Source organism: Acomys minous (genome assembly GCF_964271855.1).
Source record: "Acomys minous genome assembly, chromosome: 17".
Lineage (NCBI taxonomy): Eukaryota > Metazoa > Chordata > Mammalia > Rodentia > Muridae > Acomys > Acomys minous.
Genome location: NC_140500.1, coordinates 65,506,042 through 65,518,310, shown reverse-complemented (window position 1 = coordinate 65,518,310; position 12,269 = coordinate 65,506,042). Strand labels below are relative to the sequence as shown.

The 12,269-nt window shown below is 41.0% G+C and overlaps 1 protein-coding gene and 1 pseudogene across 3 annotated transcripts in view; both read right to left on the bottom strand.

Moving 5' to 3' along the window:
• Positions 1–1,430, bottom strand: part of CTNNA2 (catenin alpha 2) — a 1,110,979-nt gene extending 1,109,549 nt beyond the window's left edge. For both annotated transcript variants that reach the window (XM_084766203.1, XM_084766204.1), the window contains exon 1: positions 1,226–1,430. The gene's annotated coding sequence lies outside the window, so the exon portion shown is untranslated. The remainder of the gene's footprint in view (positions 1–1,225) is intronic.
• LOC311588514 (high mobility group protein B3-like) overlaps positions 1–12,269 on the bottom strand; it is a 389,002-nt pseudogene that overhangs the window by 12,073 nt on the left and 364,660 nt on the right. The gene's annotated exons all lie outside the window — the stretch shown is intronic.

The following is a 12,269-nucleotide window of genomic DNA, read 5'->3' as shown; positions in this document are numbered from 1 at the left end:
AGTAAATCTAGGAATGGACACAGTGGCTCAGAAAAAATTTTTTTCAAATATCAGGATATTATAAGGTGGCTGAGGAGGACTGAAGGAGCCTGTGCCGAATCCTATCACACAGCTAACGCTATCAAAATGATATGTTTACAAGACGGTAGAGTACAGCTTCATTCTTCAATGACTGGCTAGCCATTCTCAATGTCCTGAAGTTAACCATGGCTGAACAAAAAGTGCATCTTCCTATTTCTTCAAACCAACTTCCCCGGGTCTTTTGAAAACCCGAGGAAAACACAATGTGGAACGCATAGGCGTTAAAGTTGAGAGTTTCTGTCTGGGGAAGTAGTGACAGAGCCAAGGACACACAGATTCAAGTCCAAACTCAATATTAGGCGGGTGGTTTGAAAACGTCAATCCAGAAAGGCCTAGGAGAAGGGATTCAGGCTTCCACTATTGCCAGTCCTCCTCTCCCCGCCCCTCCCCTCCTCTCTTGTTCCCTTCCAGGCTTCTCCTGCCTTGCGGTTTCTTATGGAGACAACAATCAAAGCAGAAAAGGCTGGGTTTTAAATTAGTGTGGTACGCACTAGGAACGTGTAATGCCCAGGAGGAAAAAAAAAAGAAAGGAAGAAACTGTTGAAGAGAGGAGTGGGGGGACTGTTGGAAACACATCTAAGTGACAACCTCCCCACCCCCACCCTTTATAGCACACATCCATAGATTGTTCCTGGACTCTATTCCTTCCAGTTCCCAGTACTCTATCCAACTTGACCCTTAATCCCGACAACGTAAAGAACTGCAGGGCATCCTCTGCCCGCCCGAGCGTGCCTCTCTTGGTACATGAAACCAATTTTTCCAGAAGCCCCAGAATCCGGACAGTTGTAGCAGGCAAGGATGCTCCCACCATCCCACCCACCGGGAAGCGGTAGAGGATAAGGAAGGGGGAAAAGAGATGAAGAGAAGGTAGATAAAAGACATGCAAAGATGAACTGACGGGTGAGTCGTTGGAAGGAAGACAGGGAAGAAAGAAAGGGTGGGAAGGAAGTAGGGCTGGGTGAGAGAAGAAAGGGATGAAAGAAAGCCTGGAAGGGAGAAAGGAGCGGAGAGGAGAGAGGGATGTTGGGAAGGATGAGGGCGGGAGGGCTGGGGAGCGAGAGGGAGGGGAGGACGGAGAGGATGGGAGGGAGACAGGGAGGGAGGGAGGCAGGCAAGGATGGAGGATGCTCTGCCCGGGACTCACCTCTGTGGGTCGGTGGGAGTTTCTCGCCTCCTCCTCCTCGTCCTCTGTCTGCAGCAGCTGGCCTGGAATGACAGAAGCGGCTGGAGAGGCGGCAGTGGGGACTAGGGCAGCTGCTGCAGCTGCTTCTGGCCGAGGTGCGGTGCCGCCCGCTCCGCCCGGGTCTCCGCCTCACTCAGGGCTGCCAGCAAAGCCGCTCCCCCCTCCCCCCGCCCGCCCCGCGTCCAGCCCAAGCGAGCGGCAGCAGCCCGAATCGCCGCTAGGGGAGGCGTCCAGTGCGCACGCGCGGCCGCTCTCTCTTGCTTGCTCTCTCGCGCGTGCCCGCGACTCGCCGGGGCTAGCAAAGGATGAGCACGCGGGCTCGCCGCCCGGGAGCACCCAAGGGGAGGGAACGGAGAAAGGCGCCACAGAGGGCGCAGGTGCGGTCTCCATGGCAATGGCGTTACTCTCTGGGCGGGGCCCAGGAGCTTGACACGGGCCCCGCCGGGAGAGGCTGGGCTACTGAATGATCTGAATAGGTGACAGAAGGCTGGATTGGGTTATACACTCAGAAAGACTGGACCACGTGGCGGCAGAAGGCCAGGACCCCGGTGCAGCAGAAGTGGACCTGGAGCCCCGAACGCAGGAAAACCTGAAAGAGGTTGGAACTGTAGAGAAAACAGGGCTGTGGCCGTTTAACAAGCCTCTGTGGGCACAGTTTCCATGGAAGGCATTGCAGTTGTCTGTATTAAACACTCTAGGCATACTGAAGAATCCAAGATGTTTAAGGTCACTCTTAGGAGGTTACATGAGTTGGGAGCATGCATAGAGACATGTGTGCTTTGCCAGCCAAAAGTAGTGGGAGCTTGGTGATGGGCTCTAACTGTGGTACACACTTAAAGGCAAACACGGTACGTAGCTATAATGGAGCAAGAACCATAAGTTACAATTATCTCTGTTCGATCCCAGTGACGAATCAAGTTTGTCTTTGTACTACATCAAAGCGGAAAAAGTGAAAGAAGGTTTATTAGCAACTTGAAATCCTCGTCCACTGCCATTGAATCTTTTTCATCCCATACCTAGATGACCCTGTATCACTTGGTACACACATTCCTAATGCTCTTTTAGCCTTGTCTGTGTCCGCAATATTTTATCCACTGTTGCTCCTAAATTACACCTTTGCAACTGCATTGAACGCAACTGTTCCACTACTATCTCTAGGCTACCTTTATATGCTTCTCTATTTTTCTTTCCCAAAGTCTCCTTGACTTTGTTTTCCTTTCTCATAACTTCTTGATCACCTTTAAAACGTCTAGGGGAAAGTGGCCTATGTCACCAAATGCAAGCTAAGCATACAAGCTAAAGATGTTTTTTTAAAACAATGATGATTCAGGACCACGGACAGTAGCACAGCCAGCGCCAGCTTTCTTCCCTCTGTGCTTTTTTCTTGTTCTCAGCCTGTAGAAACTGGAGAAATACTTTAAAGAAGATGCAGGGGTCGGCGTGGGGGAGGTGGGTCAATAAACAAAATAGATCAACTAACTAGCTACAAAAATAAATATATACACATCTCTTAAAGAAGTTGTGCTAAAATATACGACCCTGGACAAGACTGGAAGCTGGCCTTCAACTAGAGTTTGAAGAGTTTAGAGCAAGAGCTCGCAAGATGTTGTAGTGGGGATCTGGCAAGAGCCTGGCTGGTGAAGTGATTGGACAAAAGCAGAGAAACGTCACAGCAGAGTTTGCACCACACCTTCCAGGAAAAACAGGCACCTTACATTTCAAATGTTCCCAGAAGGAAGACTAAAGTGATACCGGTTAAATGATGTGGAGTACTCAAAGGGATGGCTTTTTTTTTTTCTGACATTATTACTGAGAATTTTGTTTATTTGTTTCATTTTGGCTTTGTTTTGTTTTTTGAGACAAAGTTTATCTGTGGAGCCCCAGCTGTCCTGGAACTCTCTCTGTAGAGCAGGCTAGCCTTGAACTCAGAGATCCACCTGCCTTTGCCTCCCAAGTGCTGGGATTAAAGGCTTGTGATTCCCCCACTGCATTGTTTTGGTGATTCTGGAATGTCTAAATTTAAAATATATAGATTTTTAGTTCTACTAATTAGTCCTACATTTATAATTCTGCTTTAATTGGCAACAAATTAATCTACACTATGAACTTTCATGTGAGAAGGAGATTTCTCTTGGATTTTTCTATAGTGAACATCAAGACTATAAGACATTATTGAAAGAAATTTGAAAGTAATTGGCAATACTTAAATTAGTGTTAATTATAAACATACTTCAAAACCATCTCCAATTTCTCCTATCTTGGTCTATCTCATGCGTTCAAAATGTTGCTTCAAACTGTTGTGTGCCAACCAGATTGCCAAAAGATATTATTCAGGCAATACATGTAAGGCACAATCAGACAAATGGAAGGTGATATTTTTGTTTCCTAAGTCAAAAAAATTTAATAACTCCTTTATATTTTGAATGAAGGAAAGATCTCCTGCCTATTCTTATTGAAAAATCCAAAAAAGAACACTAATTTAGTAATACTTTCTCAAATAATAGGATAAATATAATATGTCACATAATATCTATCATTGGACTCTACAAAGCTATTATTTTGTCCTTTCCATTTATCCTTATTTCTTTTGTTTATGGTTGGTTTTTATATATCTTTGATTTTCCTTCATTCAAATGGTTGCCCTTATATACAGCCCTCAGAAAAAAAAATCAGCCTTCCCCTTGCTCCATTCATTCTAAATATGAATGCCAAAATAAATAACAAAGAGTATTGTTAAATCTACACTCTTGTGTTCAAATGGGAAACTATCATATCAATTAAGGATCATTTTATCTTTAATGGTGTTACATCTAGCTTTTTATAAAGAGCTCCAAAACAACACTGACAATCTTAAGTAAAATTACACCTAGAGCTTATACATTTAAATGTCAGATCTCTGTAGAATGAGGCCCTTATTCAGTCTGTCAGCTTTGGAGATTTGTTTCTGTGACATTCTCCTGAGAAATTTCTCTTTTTAATAGAATGTCTTCCTTAGATTCACAACAAAACTGAATGGAGAGTAGAGTGCCTGTAAATCATTTACAGCATTCCACACTATCTCCTTGTGTCTACATTGACCCATAATTATCTATCCTCCAAGTCCTGAATTTATAGTAAAGTTTCTTCTTGGTTTGTTACATCCTTTGACTATTACAAACAAGGTAATTGCATGTATCACAAGCCAGAGTATCACAAGGGATGATTTTATTGCACAAAGATGACCCGCAGTGCTCTGTGTTTCTATCCCTTTCTCCCTTCGACCTCGGACAACCACTTGCCTCTTGTTATGATTTATTTTTATCATTTTTAATTCTGTTTATATGGGTGAGGGTGCAAGTAAATGCAGATGTCTAGAGAAGCTAGAAAAGGATGTTAGATACCCTGATTTTGAGATAAGTTGGCTATGAGCTACACAATGTGGATGCTGGGAAAGTGAGCTCAGCTCTTCTGCAAGAAAAGTGTGCACCCTTAATCACTGCACCATCTAGCTAGATGCCCATCCTCCCTTTGTCCTTTTACTCTATGCACAGTTTCCCTTTTTCTCCCTAAGAGGTCCACTGGTGGAATCATACTGTAAGTAATTTTTCAGACTAGTTCCTTTCATATGGGAGGTGCCTACTCACCTACAGCCCATAAATAGTTTTGTTTCCTGATGACCATTTCCTCTTTAACACCAAATAAGAATCCATTAGGGTTGGTGAGTCAAAGTTTACACATTCATGTACTGAGGAACATCTTAGTTTACTTTAAATTTGGAGAATCATAGAAAAAGCTACTATTGCAATTTCAGCTTTAATAATCTATTAATTATGTCAGTCATCAGTTTTACACTATTGTTTACAAGATAAGTAAACAATGTACCTCTCACATTCGTATGCACTCTTTTTAGTCTTAAATTTTCTAAAACAACTTTCCCACAATTCTTATTTTCTCTGACCAGACCATAAAAACTATCAATTATAAACATTATTTTTTCAGACACAACTAGTATTGATACTCTTAGATAATCGCATATGTATATGTTTTAAGCAAACATATGATGTTTATAAATAAACATACTAGGTAATTTATACTTATAAATAAGAATAAGTGAATCTTTTATGAGTTACTTGTATAAGATGTCTTTTTTTTTAAGTTGGCACATTTTAACAGCGTTTAGTATCATTTTTCACTTTCATTTAGAAATTATAAAAAAACCACAGAGATTATTTAAAGGAACTACTTTATCAATAGTGCTCCCCATACGTAATTGATCAAGGAACTCTGTCCCTCAAAGCACCTGTCCTGATGAAAGTTCTAAGGTATATTCTTTGGGGAAAATCAGCCTTTGTTTTCAGTTTCCATGCTGTTCAAATGAGTTTGTTTTGGTTCTTTCTTGATTAAAAAAATGTATAATTCTAAATTGCCATTGTTATGTTTATCAAAGAGCTATTTCATAGACTAGTGAGATGGCTCCTTAGACAAAGCACTTGAAACAAAAGCATAATGACTAGAGTTCATATGTCTATAAAACACAAACAACAAACAAAAACAAACACACAACAACAACAACAAAACCCAGTGAGCCTGGCAGCCTGACAATTGCCCCAGATTTCAAGAAGCAAAGATGAGGATTCTTTGGAGAAAGCTTGCTGTCTAGGCTAGTCAAGCAACCAAGCTCTGGGTATAGTGAGAGCCCTTGCCTTGCCTTTGTAAATAAAGTAAAAAGTGGCTGAGGAAAAAATACCTGATGTCAATCTCTTTTCTCAAGACACACACACACACACACACACACACACACACACACACACACACACAAACACAAATACACACACACACAAGAATAATAATAGAATTAAATTATTTCAGTTAATGATGACTCTTCGCTATAGAGCCTCTTTATTTTACAGATGGAGAAGTTGAGACCAAGCATTATCCCTTCCCCCCATAACTATCATAGAGTAAGTCATGTGCCACATGTACTATAAGCATTAGCTTATATGAAGTAATAAAGTAACAAATAGCCTCCAATTCTCAGAGCTTTCCTTTATCATTCCACTACATGTATGGTGGTCCTAAGACCTAAGCAACTCAATAGTGACTTCTACACATCTGGAATCTAGTTCATCATCATTATAGAAAGAAAAAACAACAATCAATTGACCTTCAGAGTTTGGCCCAAAATAGTCACATAATCCAAAAGTGTTACAAAGTGAAAATACTGTCATAAGCCCAGAACACATACAACCTGAAATCTTTTGTAAATGGTTGACTTCCTTCATGAATACAAACTCTGCTGAATGGCAGTTTATAGTATTCTTTACATGAGTTTTGATTATCAAATATGATTGGAAAACACGTAGTCATAATCAATGTCATTTACAGATTATTTGCTAGTGTTGAAAATTGAAGGAAGTGCTTCTCATCTATTAAGACACAAAATAAATAGAGTCTATGACAGTTTTAGGATACAGAATTTAAAACACATTGCGCTTTTTAATCAAGGTTGGATCCAAAGCGTAACACAAAAAATGACCATCGTATTTTTGCTGTTGAGGATAATTCTTGCATCAGAAGATGGAGCTCACAAGAGATGGTTGTGGGTTGCTAGCCCATACAACTGGGATACAGAGTCTGCACTATGTTTCTCAGTACTCTACTTCATCCTTGCTAATGGAAGAAAAATGTCTTCTTGATGAGCCAAAGCACTAAGTTCTTACTTAAATTTGGAGATGGTGGATAAATATTTACATTTAACATGTGCATTCTGACATTTTGAAAAGAAATTTTAATGATTGTAAAAGATAATAATAAGTGCCCATCAAAGATTTAGGCTACCAATGTCAACATAGGAAACGTCCTCTTGGCTACAGAAATATCTTCACTCTATGTACAAATGGACATCTATGCAAACTTTTCCTGTAGAGCTTCTTTAACAACGTTACTATCTGATTTAAAAATAGAGGCCACGGAACAAGCACATCTCTAATGCTATAAAGTCAAGATTTTTGGTGTCTGCTGACATTGTTTTTATTTTTACAAACTTACTGAAGTTTTACCTCAAATTTTGTCAAGGAACAGAAACTGAAAAGCTCTGACACACTGGACTATTCATCCATTCAAAAAAAATATTGACACTTGCCTATTGAATGACAATAAAAAAAATCTCAATGTTGGCTATTTTGATTAAAAGGTAAAAGCAAGCTGTGTCATGGGTGATCTCATTGACAGTAAACAAAGTAGGTGCAATATGGTGGAATGAGAACATATAGCATACATGGCAGATAGCTTCTTCAGTATGTGTACATATCTCTGCTCATTCTAACAGTCACACAACCTCTACCATGTAGCTTATATGCTTAAAGCTAAGGTCAGTCTGGCTATGTATTGACAATAAAGCCTTAACTGAGTGGGTGCCATGCACATTATCCTACATATTGGTTCAGAAACTGAGACACATTTCATGACCATACCTCATTATCTGACTGCAGCATTTGGCATAGGAATTGATATATGATGGAATTTGCACACACGGTGGAGAATGATAACTTTTTGATGGCTTCTGAGAAACAATTTTCTTTTAAAGACTGCTAATATAAGAACTAGCCAGTTTCCTTTGGGTCTTAATGGCATGTGGGTGTAAAACAAGGAAGTGACTCAGTCGTTTTCTGATTGTATCATGCCAGATCCAGGCAGTAAATATCAAACTACTGTCTCTAGACAGAGAAAACAAACAGCATTCAATGCAGTGCACAGGGGTGTTGGGAAGGTGGGAGGAGTGAAAGAGGGGGATTAAAATAAAGATTAGAAATTCTTGGAAGCATTAATCCTGCTAAACTGGGGGCTGTAAGGAAGGAACTGGTCTTGCAGAATTATCAGCTATGAGTATCAACAAGAAAGAACTCTTTGAGTCAGTGCTAGAAAAATGAAAAGAGGGTACCATTGCTAAAGGAGAGCAACCACCACACTCATGGGTGGCAAAAAAGAGATGAAAGAATAGTGTCTCCTCACTTCCTGCTCTCTTGTCTTCCCACAGTAGCTCCAGTGAACAGAAGAGGAAAGGCTAATTTAAAATGACTCCTAGAAATGCTAACATATGCTCCTCATAGAAAAGTGAGCGTGCGAGTCAGTTTTAGTCAGGACACAAACTAGAGTTATCTGGGAAGGAAAAACAATTATTGACAAGATGCTTCCATCACATGGCCTTCAGGGAAGTCCTTGAGGTATTACCATGATTAAGGACTGATGTGAGAGGAATCTGCCCACATTGGTGGTACTGGGTGGTATAAGAAAACATGGTGAGTTGTGAGCCTAGCCTTTAATGGCTGAACCGTCTGAGATTCCATCTTACACCCATCAGAATGGCTAACATCAAAAATTCAAGCGACACCACATGCTGCCAAGGATGTGGGCAGAGAGGAACACTCCTTCATTGCTGGTGGGAATGCAAACTAGTACAGCCACTTTGGAAATCTATCTGGTGCTATCTCAGAAAAATGGGAATAGGGCTTCCTCAAGACCCAGCTATTCCACTCCTTGGAATATACCCAGAAGATGCTCCAGCACCCAACAAGAAAATTTGCTCAACCATGTTCATAGCAGCCTTATTCATAATAGCCAGAACATGGAAACAGCCTAAGTGTCCATCAATAGAAGAATGGATAAAGAAACTGTGGTACATATACACTATGGAATACTATTCAGCTATTAAAAACAAGGAATTCCTGAAATTTGTGGACAAATGGATTGAACTAGAAATGATCATAATGAGTGAGTTAACCCAGAAGCAGAAAGACTCAAATGGTATATACTCACTTATATCTTCATATTAGCCCAAGGGGCATGTCCCATGAAAGCCTTCACTTACCAGGAAACTGAGACAGAGGGGAGGACATCCTATTGGGACTCTAGATGAGAGAAGCATGGGAGAATGGCAAAGTAGAAGGATCCAGAGGGTCCTAGAAGCCTACAAGTAGAACATTATGATAGGCAGATTTGGGCCCAGGGGTCCCGCTCAAACTAAGGCACCAGCTAAGGACAATACAGGCAGTAAACCTTAAACCCCTACCCAGATCTAGCCAATGGACAGAACACTCTCCACAGTAGAGTGGAGAGTGGGATATTACTTTCTCACGTACTCTGGTGCCTCACCTTTGACCATGTCCCCTGGAGGGGGAGACCTGGTGGCACTCAGAGGAAGGACAGCAGGTTACCAAGAAGAGACTTGATACCCTATGAGCATATATAGGGGGAGGTAATCCCCCTCAGGAACAGTCATAGGAGAGGGGAATAAGGGGAAAATGGGAGAGAGGGAAGAATGGGAGGATACAAGGGATGGGATAACCATTGAGATGTAACAAGAATAAATTAATAAAAAAATTGATAATCATAAAAAAAAAGAAAACATGGTGAGCAAGCCAGTTATTAGTATTCCTCTGTGATCTCAGCATCACTTCCTGTCTTTAGGTCCCTCCTTGAGTTCCTGCCTTGGCTTCCCTTAATGATGAACTGTGATTGGGATATGTATGTCAAATAAACTCTTCTCTCACTAAGTTGGCCTTTCATCATGTTAGCACAGCAGAGAAACCTAACAAGGACAGTGAAGGGGGGAAAAACCTAGGAAGGAAATAACTTGGTCAGATTATCAACAAGTCTGTCCCTTTGCCTCCTTAGCATCCTCAGGCCCCCTATCTACAGTTAAAAATTAGCAATCAAAAATAAACAATGTCAAAATAATCTAATCAGAATGCAAAAACCATTTGCCTAGTGGAAAATGTTCCTTATCTCTCCTCAAATGTCATTTGCTTTGCAAATCATTCATTGGTCAGAACCACCAAGGCATGGAATATCTAGATAGTGAATAAATGACACTGAAGTCCCTTGATTTTGTTCATGATTTGGGTATTAGAAACAGGCCAAGATCTCCCTTTAGGTGTACAAAGACAAGTGAGCACAAATGCATCTTCCATTTTAAATTGAAATATGTTTTTAAAAAACCAAATTGATATGGCTGGATGTCACAAGAAATTGTGCCTCCTCAGGGTCTAAGTTGGATCACCACTGTTAAATTCTTTGATTTCAGCAAGGAAAATAACTGGAGCACTTGGATTATAGACAGTACTATTAAGCCCTTCAAGTTTCTTTTGATAGCTACCTTACCCATGATCCTGTTGATTAATCCATGCAGAAGCTAGAGAATTTCTGTCTGGATGATAGCAAAAAAACATGTCAATGCGGACATCTTTGCTCTAGCATATAGCATTATGGCTTTCCTTCTGCTACTTAGAGACCCATCACTCCCACTCACTGCACAGGCAATTTCAAAGTTGCGCTACTCTAATACTATCTCAAGCCAAGCAATGATTTGGTAACATAAGACTCATTTGTTGTGATTTGATTGAGGTTAGCTGGCAAAACAAAAGAACCCTTAATTACTCAGTGATGTCTTATCCTTCAGTTTCAACATTTATTAGTTGATAAGAAATCTCCTTCCATCTTGTACTCATAACTACTGCTTTCATCACAGAGTTCTTAGGATTGTGTTACTACTCCTTGCTAATGCATATGTAATTTTAATGGGTGAAAGTTCTCTAGAATCATATGGAAAAAGTAGTTGAAGTAGGCAATGGTCAAGGTGAATATAAGAATTCTGTTATTAATTCCTCCTGAAGACCTTGAATTTTTCTTCTATTCTATGCCAGTGAATTGTATTGTTCCATCATCAATGACTATCAGATGCACTTGAGTACAATGATAGCCCCATCAACAAGCCTCTTTACCTTTTAAATCAATTTGATTAAATATAAAATCTCTGTAAGTTGCACACATGTATAATAAACAAGAATTTTACAGTGGTTGCCATATAGCTCATCTCTCTTTGTAAAGTCTTGCACTTGTTCTGCCAATACCCCTGAAACTTTAAAGTATGTTTCAAAGCAATTAAGAGGTGGTGGGAATGGGTCTTAGATACACTCATGGGCTTGAAAAACCACTTCTGCTCCATCCACTAGGAGTGCTGTCTACTTAGAGGATGTTCTTTTTAGTCTCCATGACCCCTGATACAAGTAGTCTCAGCTAGAGTCACCCCCACATCTTCACAAAAGCCTACCCTGTCCTAGGTCTCCAGCTTGTCACAGAGATGCCTCCACCCACTGTTTCTGCTCTTCCTGTACTGTCTTTGTCCTCCCATCCTCTCTTTCCCTAGATTGTATCTCCAAGCTCATTTCTTTCTGCATTCCTTCTCCTACCTTGTTCTCTCTCTTTGACCACTTCTACTGGAGGAAATGGAACACCAACCCACCCACAAAAATTTCAACCCAAAATTTACCATGCCTACAAGATGTGGAAGAATAAAGATAAACAGAGATCGAGGGAATGTCCTACAAATGCTTGGCCTATCCTGAGACCCACCCCATGGGAGAAAGCCAAGCCTTGACATTATTAACAATACTCTGCTGTGCTCACAAACAGGAGCCTAACATAGTTGTCCTCTGAAATGTTAAACTTAGCAACAGATCCAGATACTGAGGGAGAATCTCAGCCAAACAATGGGTGGAGCATAGAGAGTCTTGTGGAAAAGTGGGGACATAGATAGAAGGACCTGAAAGTGACAGTAGGGTTACAATAAGACCAACAGAGCCAACTAACCAGGGCCCAGAGGTGCTTAAAGAGACTGAAGCACCAATGAATGATTTTGCAAAGACTGGACCTAGGCCCCCCACACAGGCTTTATGTGGATGCCTTAAGAAGGGGAGCTGGACTGTCTCTGACATGGACTCTGCTGCCTGCTTTTTTATCACTCTCCCCCCCCCCCACCCGCCGGCAGGGCTGCCTCACCAGGCCACAGGATAAAAGAACACACTCAACCCAGATATGACTTTGTGAGTTGGGGTGTTGAGGGTCCTCTTTTCTGAGGAATAGAGGAGGATCAATGGGGGAAGATGGGGGAAGGGGGGACAAGGAGGAAAGGAAGGAGGAGGCTATGATTGGGGTATAAAGTGAATAAATAAATAATTTTAAAAAGAAA